A 14,396-nucleotide genomic window follows, 5' to 3' on the forward strand; every position below is an offset into this window, starting at 1 on the left:
TGAAATAGTTCTGTCACTTTAGCCTGGGTGCTGGCAACTATTAACATATAAATGAAGTTTCTCCCTCCTTCACCCCCCTCTCTCCCCTTCAGCCACCTTCCGAATGGATGCCGAGAAAATATAAACGCCCTCACCCCAGCTCCCAAACCTTCTGTGCGCTCAAATCCTACCAGCTTCTTTCTCCCAGGCCTGGAAATCCAGTGGACCAGGGGTTTGGGGAGAAAAGGGGAGGGGGCTGGGAGGAACTCATTTGCACAAAACTACTTTTAAGGACTGAAGCTGCCAGGCCCTAGTGCCCCACTGCCACAGGTGACTGGCGGAGCCCCAGAGGGTACAAATGGCTATGTGACTGCCAGGGCAGACCTCCAAGGCAGCCCTGGGGACAAGGTCTCAAATGGCAACATGGGGCTTTGACCTCCTGACTGGGAGGTCAAACACCAGGATCTCTTACTAGCTGGGCTTCCAAGCAATTGGGCAGGGGACAACTCTGACCAGCCCCTGGCTCACTTTAATCACACCCAGTTCTGGGTGAGCATGGGGCTCGGCTATGGACTGGGGTGAGTGTGCTATTTCTTCTCTTCACAGTCAAGGCAGCCTTTCTCAGTCAAGGCTGAGGCAGGAGGGTCGCCAGTTCAAACTCAACGCAGGAACTTTAATGACTTGATGAGATGCTGTTCAAACAAACAAATAAATAAATATCTGACTGGGATGTAGCCCATTAGAAAGGCTCTGGGGGTCAATTCCCAATACCAGAAAAAAAATCGAGAAGGGGAGAAAAGTCCATATCTGCATGTGTCTCCTGGGATAGAGCTAGGGTACAGGGAAGCTAAATATTTTGTAGCATTTATATATTATATATAACATTTTATATATATGTATTATCTCAAGCATATTGGTAAAAATAAACCCACAATGGCAAAATGAAATAATTATTTATGCATATAATTTATATATATATGCATATAAAATCTCAAGCATTTTTGTAAAGATAAACTGTGTATATGTAAATTTCACACGTGTGTGTGTGTGTGTGTGTGTGTGTGTGTGTGTGGTGTCCATGGATCAGCAATTCATCTGCAGTGTTAGCCATTTGGTGCTAACTTGGTTCTCTGGAAGGAAGGAAAGTTCTTCCAGGAGCCTTGTGGAGTTCAAGGATCACCCAAGTTGATTTTGAAAATGGCTTCAGTGGGCTTTGAAGGTGCAGTTCTTGGCAGGTCCATCCCAGCTCCTCTCTGCCATCCAGGCAGATAGATACAGTTTATAGCTCTCTGGGCAGGGCTGTGAGCCTCCCCCACCGCCAGTTCTAGATTGTAGCACTTTCCAACCATGTGCTTCCTGCTGCCTAAGGAAAGGACCAAGAAAGGACCCTGGTGGGTGCAGGGCTCCCAGGAAGCCCACCCAGAAGAATCCCAAGGCCCACGGAAGCTGCTCAGGCCATGACTCTCAGGGTCATCCATGTGTTCTTCTCAAACACAGATGCCAGGAACAAGGGGCCTTCCTGGTCAGCAGGGCCTGGCCCGAAATGTTTGCTTAGAGGCTGGTACATAGCTGTTAGCCAAACTTTGAGACTTGTTTGTGGAATAGGAAATCTTTTCTAGTTTATTTAAGAATACTGAAATTTTTACTTTAAGAATATAGAAGATTAATGTATGAAAGTTTTCACTATTAAAATAAAAATTATACTTTTTAGAAAAACAGTTTAGTCATTAAATTTCTCTAGAATCAAACTGGCTAACTTCTGGCCTTGTGACTTTGAAAACTTATTTAACCTTCCTGTTCCTTAGTTTGTTTCTCTGTAAAATAAGAAAAATAAGGTTAATCACAGATCACAAAGAATATACAAAATACATTAATGAGTTCTAGGTAGTATTTTGTGTATAGTAAGTACAATATTTGTGTCAAGTAACTCAGTAGGAAAATTCAGTAATACTTTTATTCATGATTTCATTTATGATCGCTATAAATAGCAAAGCAGTTTTCATTTCAGGGTAGTAATTTAAGTTTTCATATAAAATAAATTTATTTAAGTAAAATGTGGAATCAATTTAAAGAAAGATAGAGGAAGTCAGAGTATGAGGGAATATGGATGTGATAAAATCTAACATCGGTAAAGAAATGACCAATGTTTAGAAAACACTGTTACACAGGTAATTAAATTTGGTGAGGATCCTTAGATGTCTATTCCCAAGACAACAGAATATGCAATGGATTTCTTTAATTCTCCATTTATATTGTTCATATACCTTTGATTCTTATGGAGACTTGGGATTGACCTTTGTTTTAAACTCAAATGTGTCTATCCACAAATTTATTATCTTGAAGCCCTAACCCCCAGGTGACTACACTTGGAGTTGAGGCCCTTGAGGACCTAATGAAGGTTAAACAAGAGTGGGGCCCTAACCCAAAGAGCTAGTATCCTTAGAAGAGGGAGAGAAATATCAAGACTGTATGGACAAAAGGGTAAGGCCATATATGGTAGCTGTTTACAAACCACAGAGGATGTTCTGATTTATATCAAGAATGACCCCCAAAACTCTCATGTACTCAGAGGTGAGGTTTTTAGAGGTGGTTTGGCTCATGGAGGCCCTGTATTCATTGGTAGATTTATCCACTAGTAATCGATTAGTTCAGTGTGCTATTGAGAGGTGGAGCTTAGTTGAACAGAAAGTATGTGTCTCCCTCCCAGGCTACTCAAATTTCTCTCTGCTGCCTGGCCGCCATGATGTAAGCACCTTTTCTCTGAAGCAGGCCCTTTCATCATGCTGTTTTTGTATTTGAGCCAGCCAGTCATGGCCTGAGACTTCTGAAACTGTGAGCCAAAATGAACCTTTCCTTCTTTAAGTTGTGGGTGGCAAATATTGTATTCCAGTACAAGAGAATGACTAAGATAGAGATAGATACCAGGAAAAGCCAACTCTGCAGTCACTTTGATCTTGGGTTTTCAGTATCCAGAACTGTACAGAAGTAAGTTTTCCTTGTGTAAGCCTCTAGCCCTTAACACTTTGTTATGGCAGCCCTACCAGACCATGACATTCTTAGTATAGTGAGATGGGAAGAAAATTCCTCAGAAAGTTTTCCTATAGTTAGAAGTACTTTAAACAACAATAACAAAAAAAAAATGGAAAGAAGTATGTGCCAGAGATAACCACCCATGGCCAACCCCCTGCAGGGAACTAAATGTGTGTCTCCCTCTTATTTCATATATAGAATCCTAATCGCAACATGATGGTATTAGCAGGTGACTTTTGGAAGTGGTTAGGTCATGAAGGTGGAGTCCTCATCAATGGGATAGTGCCCATATAAGAAGAGGTCAGAGCTGGGTGTGGTGACCTTTATCTGTGATCCCTGTCTTCAAACTGGGGCGGGAGGATTGCAAATTTGAGCCCAACCTGGGCAACTTAGCAAGACCCTGTCTCAAAATAATAAATCAAAGGTGTCCGGGAAGGTAGTTGAATGTGAAGTCCTGGGTTCAACCCCCAGGACCAAAAAAAGAAAGAAAAAGAGGAAGAAGAGGAGGAGGAGGAGGAAGAAGAGGAGGTCAGAAAGCTATCTTGGTTTCTTAAAAGAAAAAGTCATCAGTCTGCAACCTGGAAGACAGTCCTCAACAGAAACCTAATCATGCTAACACCCTAATCTCAGGTCTTCCCACCTCCAGAACTACAAGAAAATGGACTGCTGTCTCTCAGAACTCCTGTCTACGATAGTTTGCCATGGAAGCTTGTATGAACCATGGAAGCTTGTATGAACCAAAACATCTCTTCATCATAACAGCACAGCTAAGAGTAGCTAATGTACCAAGTGCTGCCCAGTCTGGACATTGTTGGTGCCGTACTGGCCATGTGACTGGTATCACTTGCTGCTACACCTCTAGGGAACAAATTTTAGCCATATGAGAAAACAACAGGTCAATGTCAGAAGAAGGAAGGGCAGAAGTTGTATTCAGAAGTTGGCCCTTTTTGCCCTTAAAACCAATGCTTCAATCCCCTTGGCTTCCTTGCTGGCAACATTTTCTACATACAATAGTCTTGAGCAGAGAGCTTAGAAGGAGCCAGCAAGCAGTCTGGCTTTGCAAGGACACTGGGACCTGCTGGAGGGCTCTGGGCGCTATGAAGGCTCCCTTAGCTCTCCTGCAGGCCACACATTTCCTAAAATGAGGATAGGACTCCCCTGGAAACAGCCAATGTTGGCAGAGACAAAGTAATTAGCATTTCAAAGCATTCATTTTCATTTTCTCCTTGCCAGGGTGAGAAGCACTGGGAGAAAAATGAGCCCCTCCTTTCTTCTAGTCTCAGCCTAGAGGGGTCTTCACAGAGAAAGCCACACCAGCCCATCCTGCAGCTGCTCCCCAGATACAGCCAGTTCTGCAGGACTCCCTGTCCCAGCTTGGCCCACCCCAATGACCCCCTCCCGTCAGATGTGTTATCAAGGTCCTGACTCAGCCCTTCCCAACAGGCCCAAGGAATCAACACTGAGACCTCCCTTACAAGAATCAATGAGCAAAGATTGCTGGTAATTTATACATCAGAAGATTACATTAAAATTCAAAATCCCTTTTGTGGAGTTTAAGGATAGGACCAAGACACCCAGGCAATAAAGAAAAGAGGAGTCATTAATAGCAAATTCTGGAGCTGTGCAATTGGGTACAGTGACCACCAGCTCCTTGCAACATGGCAGAGTTCTACACCTGGTTTCAAAAACTGAAGCAGAGAAGGGGGCAAAATGACCCAGTTTTTTACAGTGATCACACATTGCAATGACACTATTTTGGATTTATTAGAGTAAATATAATGGTATTAAAATGAACTCAGCTTGTGTATTTCTTTGCTATTCTAAAGGCTTTTCCAGTTTCTCTAAATCTTTCTCCGCATTTGATTCTCTCCCCCGTCCTTGTCACCTTGTGAATGCCTGTGAATGTGTATTCCTTTGTGCATAGCTTTCTGCCTACTCTTCTGGAATGGAAGATCCCTTAAGGCAGAGGCTCTGTCTGCTGATGCAGTTGGCTGCTTTATCTCTGGTATCCAGTGTTAGTCACAAGGCAAGCATTGGAAAAACAGTTTTCGGTTGCACAAGGGAGGGAAGGGAGCTCAGGTAGGTGCCCCTGCTCTGAGCATCCCAGCTAACCAGATGGAATTGACAGTTTTCTTGCTGGCACCTGAGGTCCCTTAGACAGAAGCCTTTCACTGACCCTATAGCACATTAGGGTGCTTACGTGCTTTCTTGTCAGTCTCTTGTCACCAGATGGCCAGTTCTAGGTAGACCCGTAGGAGATGCCAGTAGTGTTCTATGTCCAGAACGGAGTAGACTACAGATAAAACCAGGTTCACAGCTTAAAACAGAAAAGAAAGCATCAGAATATCTCACAGCTTCTTATCCACTTCTTTGGAATTTTTAAAGTCACTACAGTTACCTTACTATTTATTTGCTATACAGGCATAACACAGATAATGTGCTCTCTGACCTCACATAATTTAAATTTTTAGACTTCTATCAAAATTGTTTATTTCTGGATACTTCATAAGCTCCTAAATTCAACCCATTCAAAACTAAACTCCAGGACAGACAAAGTGGTGCAGGACTATAATCCCAGCAGTTGGGAGGCTAAAGCAGGAGGATTGCAAATTTGCAGCCAGCCTGGATACCTTAGCAAGACTCTGTCCCAAAATACAAAAACAAGCAAAAAAAAAGTAAACTCCTTGCCTCCTGACTCTCAACCTGCTTCTCCTCCATCTCTCTGAAGGGCACACCATCCACCCAGCTACACCAGCCAAACGCCTTGCAGCTGTCCTTGATTCCTTCTCTAGATTTTGCCTTGTGAACAGCTCTCAAATCCATCCCCTTCTCTTATCCTTCTCTAAGCTATTATCCTCTTGCCTACTGCACAGGGGCTCCTATTGAGAGACCCCCTTTTGAGTCTTGGCCATGCAGCCTCTAAGCTACTTCCAGAATTATCTTTTCTCCTCCAGCTACGTTGAGATATAAATGATACACATTACAATACAAGTATTCGAAGTATAAACCTGGTAACTTGTAACATATGTACACATCCATGAAACCATGAGTCAAGATAATCATCACCAAAATTTCAGCTCTTTTATGATCATTTCATTCCCTCCCATTTCTTGGATCCCAGACAGACACATGCTGCATTCTGTCACTGTAGATAAGTTGCATTTCCTAGACTTGTATATAAATGAGTTGCACATTATGCATTCTTTTTTCTCTGACTTCCTTCACGCAGCATAAGTGAAGCATAGGTATTTTAAGAGTCTCCATGTTCCCATGTGTATCAATAGCTTTATTCTTACTCTTGTTGCATTCCATTGTATGAATTTACAATTGATTTATCCATTCACCTGTTGGTCACATTTGGCTGGTCTCCAGGGTGTTTGTTTTTTAACCCAGAATAAATAGAGCTGTGATGAAAATTCATGAACAAGGAGTTGTACATATGGAGTTGATTCTTGTGGGTGAACACTTCGAAGAAGGATTGCTGAATCAGGTGATGGCTATAAGTTTGTAAACATTTTAAGAAACTGTTAAACTCTTTTTCAAAGTGGTTGTACTGTTTCATTTAACCATAACAGAATATGAATTTTACAGCTTCTCACTTTTTGGCCTCCTGCCTGCTGCCCCAGGCCCATCTTGGTAGGTATTGTCTGACAACTCTCTGCCCCGGCTGAGCAGAGAGAGACCTGGGGACCACATCAGAGCTCACTGTCAGCATGTTCAGCAGAGATGAGCCACCTGACATCCCAGCTCTGGCATCGTGCACAGAGCTGTCAGGCAAGTAAAGGACAGGCCCTTCACTTTCTGGCACATCCAAGTCCTGCAAGGTAGGAGAGACATACACAGAGATAACAAATCCTTTCCAGGTGTGTGAGTGGCAAAGACATCACAAACAGAAAGAGGCCAGGAACCGTGGGCTCTGGGAGGCTGGTGTGCTCTGGAAACATTTCTTGGAGAAGGTAAACTTGAGGCATTAAAAATGCCTGTTTCTCAGATGAAACACTATCTTTTCTTCTGAAAGCCTTTTTTTTTTCTGGCCTCATGTTTCTTGCGTTCAAATCCCAGATCCACCAGTGACTAGCTATGTGACGTTGCTCAAGTCACTTAACCCCTTTGTTCTTTAGTTTTTTCCCCCTCCAAAACAGGATAATAACATGTGCCACGTGGGGTATGTTTAAAAATATTTATTTTTACTATTACATGTTGGCAGTACATAATAATTACATTCATCGTGGGGCATTGGTACATGTACATGACACACCTTAATTTTATCGACCGGATAAGTAAAATAACGCATGGAATGTGTTCAGAACAGGATTGAATGCAAAATCAGCTCCAATAAGCATTAGTTAGCAATTACTATGACATTCCTTTATCCACAGCCCCCTAGTTCTAGGACTGCTCAGCAGTCTGCCCTGCTCACTTTCATTCTGAAAGCACTAATAGCTTCCTTAGTGAGAATATTTCTTGGTATCTCCTCTTTTTTTAAACTGTCTTTGCATTCTACTAGTTTGGAGGCTCTAGCAGGGGAGCACAGCTACTTGAATACTCTTAACAGAGTAAATGGTCCTCCTCTATCAGGGGTGGTCGTCCTCTTTGATGGAGTGTGCAGTTTCAGGAGGGATGCACATAGAGTGGTGAGGGAGGAAGGGGACACGCGTCTAGCCAGCCAGATTAGCCTAATCAACCCTGGTGACCAATGGGGTGACAGATGTCACAGCCAGGATCTGCTACTATGGATCCGCCGTCCTACCTAATCATTCCCAGTGTCAGGAGTCTCTGATGGCAAATATCATAACACCTAATTCACACAATATAGGACAATCAATATAGGACATTCCCTAGCTTTGTGAATGAAGAGTTAGTATTTGAGACCAGGTTCACATGGACTTGATCCACCAACTCAACCTTAGCTCTAAGAACATTGTCCCTCTCTCTCTCCACTCTTCCTACTTTGGTGTTCATCCTAAGGGTACTGTAAATAAAATGTTTCTTACATTTATTGCAGTAGGGAAGACTTTATTAAAGATGATAGCCATAGGGCTAACAAAATAGTGGGGATAGTCAGGCTCAAGTCCAACTACAACAAAGACAAGTGGGGATTTATAGCCATTTATAGAGCAGGGTGAAGGGTCAGTAGATGTGAAATTATTAAGAGGAGAGGGTTAAGGATTCAAGATTCTTGCTAAAGGCAGATCAACGATTTAGTCATAGAAGGTGACAGGAGGACCTTGATCAGCTCTCAGTGCGATAAAGTAATTGAAGTAGGGAGATAACTTAGTGAGATTCTTACAAACTGGGCTGAGCAGGCCAAAGTCAGGATGGGAGGCAAGGTCAAGGGCTAGTTGGAAAGAGGACTCAGAGAAGAAACACTGCTAGTGTTTGGTCAAGGAGGGTCTGTGTAAGTGACTCTTACAATTTAAAGTGACTGCCTGTAGCTACTTGGTTTGTGTTTCTGGTTCAAATTCAGCAGAAAAATCAAAGATGACTTGGGAAGATGTCTGAAGAATCACTGATTGACCAGCTTCATTCTGTGCCAACCCCTGGACCAGGAGGTTGGCTTGTACCAGTTGGCTTAGCACAGGTCTTGAGTCCCACCTCTGGACTCAGGAAAGAAAAATAATTCCACTGTAATCCTTTTTTTTTTTTTTTTTTTTGCTTCATAAAGAAAATAAAAGAGAGAGAGAGAGAAGAAATCAGGGCTCAGTCTTATCCCAAATGTACAGAGAACCAGAGTCAGAGAATAAATGGAGAATCACTGTCCATAATCATAATCATATATATTTTAATGTTACGAATCAAGGTTAAAGACACCGTACATTTTTATTTGCCAAATCTGGCAACCTCTACCGCTACTATGATGAAAATACTTTCCTTGTGACAAAATTAAAGGGTGAGTGTATAGCTACCCTGTGGGTCCTTCTGATGTCACATGGGTCAGCACAAGAAGCTGGGCAGTGGGCACCCCTCCTTCTGGGGAATGATGCTTAGTTACACCGGAGATCTCCAGCAGTCTCCCTGTCTAGAAGAAGGCTTTCTGGGATAGTTTGTTTTTTCTCCCCTCTAATAGCCCCACTGCTGAGTCCCATCCAGTCTCCATGGCACTGTTCCAGCTCTGATGTCAGCCGTGAGAAGACCCCCAACCTTCGTGGCTCTCAGGCCCAAACCAGCTGCCTTTCTCTTTGAGGAAACAAGGCTTGGGAGGTGGAGAAGCCTTTCCTTGGGGCCTTGACCAAGTTAGTCATGTAAGCAGATGTCTGGCTTGTGAACTGTGCTGTGCCAACACCAAGCAGCAGATTCATGTCTCCGAGCAGCCATGTGTTCCTTAATAAGTGTATTCATATGCACGAGTTTTTCATGTGCAGAGCTCTCCAGAGCAGGGGCACGGTAAGGACTGGGGCCGCTTGCACCAAGGCTAAGGCAGCACATGATATGCTTACAGCTACAACCTCTTTGGGCTGTGGCATTGCATCCTGGCCAGGGAATGGTAGCTACTTCTATGGCAGACACATGAGAGTCTTCCATACAGCTCTCTGCACTTCCTGCCCTGCCATTGGATAAATAGGGAGGATTCTAAATCCCTGGAAGATAATGAAGTTGCAGGTGGGATTAACTCTGGTTCCAAATTTCATGAATACGGTGGACAAGGACACACTGTAGCATTTATAAGCCTGTTTTTCCATTGGATGCCACTCAGAAGCATTCGCTGTATTTTTGACTACACTTCATAAGGGCACTCGTGCAAGATAACTTCCAGGACTGCTTCAGAAAGTGGCAAGCATGATGGGATAAGGGTGTTCGAAGTGAGGGGGAGTATATTGAGGGCAATTAAAAGCCACTTGCCTTTTATTGCAATAAATATTTTTTATTTAAACACTCATCATAGTTTTCCATCAGTCCATGTATTTCTATTATGTTAAGCATCTGAGTTGATTTTTTTCTCTGCAAAAGCAAACAATGCAACTTTAACTCCTGCAAGGGCTCATGGGATGTGGATAGAATGTTTGCAGGTGAGACAGTTAACAGGCCACTGGCCACCATGATGACCTGCAAATAGCTCAGGCAAATAGCAGTAATAGTCAGGTGGTACTGCTACCCAGATTCCTGCCTGTGTCACCACAGGTTTTCGGGAATTACAAATACAAAACAATGCCAACTGGGATGTGTATAGTTTATATAGTGTGCCTAACACAGCGCTCTGCCTGTGTGACTTAAACTGTTGGCATGTGAAGAATCCAGGACATGGAATTGATTTCCCAAGGCCTGGATGTCATATTCTTATCGATACAATTTTGAGCTATGAACTGAAAAACCAATAGTATAATAAGGGGCCATAAAAACGTCAGTATTGGCCCACAGTTAAGAGACAATAAGCAACACAGCCAGCTGCTCCAGACAGCCAAGACAGCAGCCCCTCTCTCCTTAAGGCAGACACAAAGAAGTGTGTGCCCTTCGCCACAGGCTTGGAGAAGGCTCTGGATGGGGCAAGAATGCGGAAGTGACTTCCCCAAACATCCTAAGCATGAAGCTTGAACACGAAGAGCCTAAACTCCTTGGTGGTAGGAAAGGGGCAGGTTGGAAGTTAGGGAGTTTGTTTGACCACTGCCTGCTGAATGGTGAAATTCTCAGGAAATGTGTAATACTATAGGAAGAAATAGGTAGCGGCAGGTGTTTGAAAGAGAAGTATTGGGCAGAAGGTGGAGCTTAGTGCTACAGGGCTCTGCTAGCCTAGCATGGGTGAGACTCCCCAGCACCCTTCCCTACACAAGTATGCAAGTGTTAAGGGAGAATACGTTTTAAATAAATTCATCTGTGTGTGTGTGTGTGTGTGTGGCAATGGGGATTGCACCTAGGGCCTTTGCACTAAACTACATCCTAGCCCTTTTATTTTTTGATACCAGGGATCAAATTCAGGCCCTTGTACTTGCCAGGCAGAGGTGGTGCCACTGAGCTAAATCCCTGGGCCTTTTTTTTTTTTTTTTGAGATAGAGTCTCCCTAAATTGCTGGTTTACCCATCCCAAGCTTGAGTTTGTAATCCTTCTGCCTCAGCTTCCCAGTGTGTTGGAATATGTAATACATATAGTACAAATAACATAGATGTTGACTGGCCCAATTTGGGTGAATTTAATCTTCCTCTTTACAAGCAGTAAGGTCTATGTGTGTTTGAGGTCACACGCAGCACTAAGAGTACGCTACCATCCACAAAGAGGGAAGAAAGGTGTGACGCCACCCCTCAGTCTGGACACAGAGCCTGCCAGGTGAGCCCTGAGTAGAAAGGGAGGCACTACTGACAGCTCTGTTTTAAATCAAGTTCCAGGGTCTTGCTGTGTGTCTAAAACATTCCACCAAGAGTTAAACTCAAAACTATAAAAAATGATAGAAACAATATGAGATCTAACATCTCAACAGTTGCCAAAACTAGCAAATAATCAAAATCTGACCACAAACCCTCTCCAGATACACAATGGCACCCATACCAGCCTAAGAACAAAGCTGCCCAATATATTTTTTAAATCCCTCTCGTCTCCACTCATCTCCCGACCAAACGTTGGCAACAAACAGGCTTACGGGATCCTGAGCTGTAAAAGGGTTCAGAGATTAACCTGGAGCAGTAATTCTCCAATCAGGGGTGGGGAGGCTAACCCTTCCCCCAGGACTGAATCTGGAGCAGTGAATGTGTAAAGGGTTACTCATTGTTGTAATCCTACACTGGAGGCAGGACAGCACTGCTGCTTTCCTAGAATAAGACACACAAAGGAGCACCATGGAGATCTGCTCTTGGGCCGGTGAAGAAATATCCACAACCCCTCTGTGTACCAGGAGGATTCTTGTGCAGGGGCCCTACCCGCATCTGAGGAGGTGGAAGAAATGATGTGTGAGCTATTATCAAAAGGGAATACTGTTTAAAAGCTAATAAAGGCCGATAAAAAGTAATCGCCTCTTTTTTATGTTTTTAATAATGCTTTCACCGTCTCATTCAGTACCGCAAATTATGACTGAACAAAGCATGTGTGCCAAGGAGAGTGGGAGGTGCTGGGAAACTAAGTTTAACAAAGCACGGTACCAGCTCTCCCTGTTCCAGGGTGGGAGACCCACACATCATCAGGGAGCCGGACAGCTCTGGTTTAATTCAACTCTCTATCCCAGAAGAAACAGAACTTATCCCAGGATGCCATGAGAGAAGTCTTCCCAGTAAGAGTGATCCCTCCATGTCCCCTCCATCCTCATTCCCGTGATCCAGGCAGTGTGGTCCATATCTTTAGAGAGAAGAAACATGAAAACTCTGTGGTAGGCAGCCTCTAGAATGGGTCCTGAAGGGCCACTGTGTAATCCTCTCCCCTTGAGTGTGGGCTGAATGCAATGCCACAGAGCCAGCGAAAAGAATGCAAACCCAGCAAAAGTAATGGAATTTCCTTCCAAAATTAGGTTATAGAGGGTCTGACTACCTCTCTCTCTCTCTGTCCTTTTTCAAAGACTTTGCTATGGAGCACGCAAGCCGCCACGTTAGACTTGGCTCTGTAGAGAAACCCAAGTCCCAAGGCCACCAATAATCACCAGGACCCAGGCCAACCACTGTGACTCTTCCCTCCGTCCTGCTCTGACACCTGAACCATATCCCGAGCTAAGCTGCTTTCAGATTCTTGACTCCAACCTCCAAACTGAGATTATCAAAGTTTGTGATTTAAAGACATGACATTTTGGGGCATCCTGTTTTAAAGCACTAGATGAGATCCCTAATTAATACTATTAAGAAAAAACAAAAGAAAGGAAATTAAGTAAACTGCATGAATCTCAATGATATCCTATAGGATAAATTAAATGATTTGAGGTCTTCATAAAATTCTTATTTTAAAAGAGAAGGTTGATTGTCAGGGGTTAGTGGGCAAAGAAATAAAAGGTGTGAGTCAAAGGCTGCAAATTTCAGCTATAAGATAAATACATTCTGGAAATCTAATATACAGCATGATGACTCTAGATAATAAAACTGCACTGTATATTTCAAATTTGCTAACAGAGCTCATCTTAATTATTCTTACCACACACACACACACACACACACACACACACACACACTCATACACACAATGTAAGTTCACACACACACACACACACACACACACACACACACACTCATGCACACAATGTAAGTAGGTAAGGTGATGGATATATTAATTAGCTTAGTTGTGGTAATCATTTCACAATGTATACATATATCAAAACATCGTGGTGTATTTGGTACACCTTAAATATATACAATTTTTGTTTGTCAATTAAACCTCAATACAGCTAAGGGGAAAGAAAGGAGGGGTCCATGTCCCCCACCTGGGCTCCCTGACTAGGTACCTCCCGTGAGGAGGGAGGACCCCATGCTCTCCCCACAGAAGCTCTGTAAATGGTGCTGAGCTGGGCAGGAAGGAAGGAGCTCCTTGTAGAGTTTTCCACTGTATGTCTCACTTCGTTCCTGGAAATACTTAATTCTTTACTTTAACATATCTCAGGGCCAGGAAGAGTTCCGTGATAGAGTGTATGCTCAGGGAGTTCCTGTCCTGGGTTCAACCCCCAGAACCAAAATAAATAAACTTTCAAATTTTCCTCTTAACTCCAAATGAAAGCCTGCCTCCAACCCAACTTTCCTCCTTCACAGTTTTCTGTGCTGGAAATTTAATTCTCCAGCTCAGATGTTCACGGCATTCAGGTCTGTAGTCTTTGGGAAGGAATTGTGGTTAGAGAAGGCTGCCGGGTGGGGACTCGTGGCAGCGACAGTGTGGTACTAAGAAGAGGAAGAGGGACCCAGCTGGCACGTGGCTCTGTCTCCTCCTGTGATGCTCTCTGCTCAGTAAAGTTGCTGTCACAAGCACTCACTAGATGCCAGGCAGATGTCGGGCCGTGCTCTTGGCCTTACCAACCCCCAGACCCATGAACCCAGTAAACTTTGATTTTTTGTAAATTCTCCAGGCTCTGTTGTTATAGCAACAGAAATCAGACGACCATTCAGTAAATGTTTTCTCCTCTGAGTCACCCTCTCCAGGTACAGTCAGGGCTTTTTCGGGGGAGACTCTCTCTATTCATACCTTTCCGCAGGTGGCTGTGACTGAAGCAAAAGCTAAATGGTCAAAGTCTCCATCAAGAGAAACTGGCAGGGCTGGGGATTCGGCTCAGTGGTTTCGCCACCTGCCTAGAGTTCGATCCTAGGTACTGAAAAAAAAAGAGAGAGAGAGAGAAATTAGCAAATTTCAGCCCATGGTGACTTTAAATTTGGCCTAAAAGAAGAATTGGATGGGCAAATTAATAGATAAATGAGTAAATTCCCTATTATCTCCAGCCAGAGTGAAATGAGAGGATTCTGGAATTATATTATGTACAGAATAGGACTGATTCTCACAGAGGT

At 43.5% G+C, this 14,396-nt stretch overlaps 1 long non-coding RNA gene across 1 annotated transcript; it reads left to right on the forward strand.

The window, feature by feature from the left end:
- The first annotated feature begins 10,101 nt into the window (after positions 1-10,101).
- LOC104865706 lies at positions 10,102-11,923 on the forward strand. The gene is made up of 3 exons (XR_781246.2): positions 10,102-10,565; positions 11,155-11,265; positions 11,723-11,923. It is a non-coding gene; the product is annotated as an uncharacterized LOC104865706 (long non-coding RNA).
- Positions 11,924-14,396: the final 2,473 nt, after the last annotated feature.

This window comes from Fukomys damarensis, unplaced genomic scaffold (genome assembly GCF_012274545.1).
Source record: "Fukomys damarensis isolate Sample0158 unplaced genomic scaffold, DMR_v1.0_HiC HiC_scaffold_32, whole genome shotgun sequence".
NCBI lineage: Eukaryota > Metazoa > Chordata > Mammalia > Rodentia > Bathyergidae > Fukomys > Fukomys damarensis.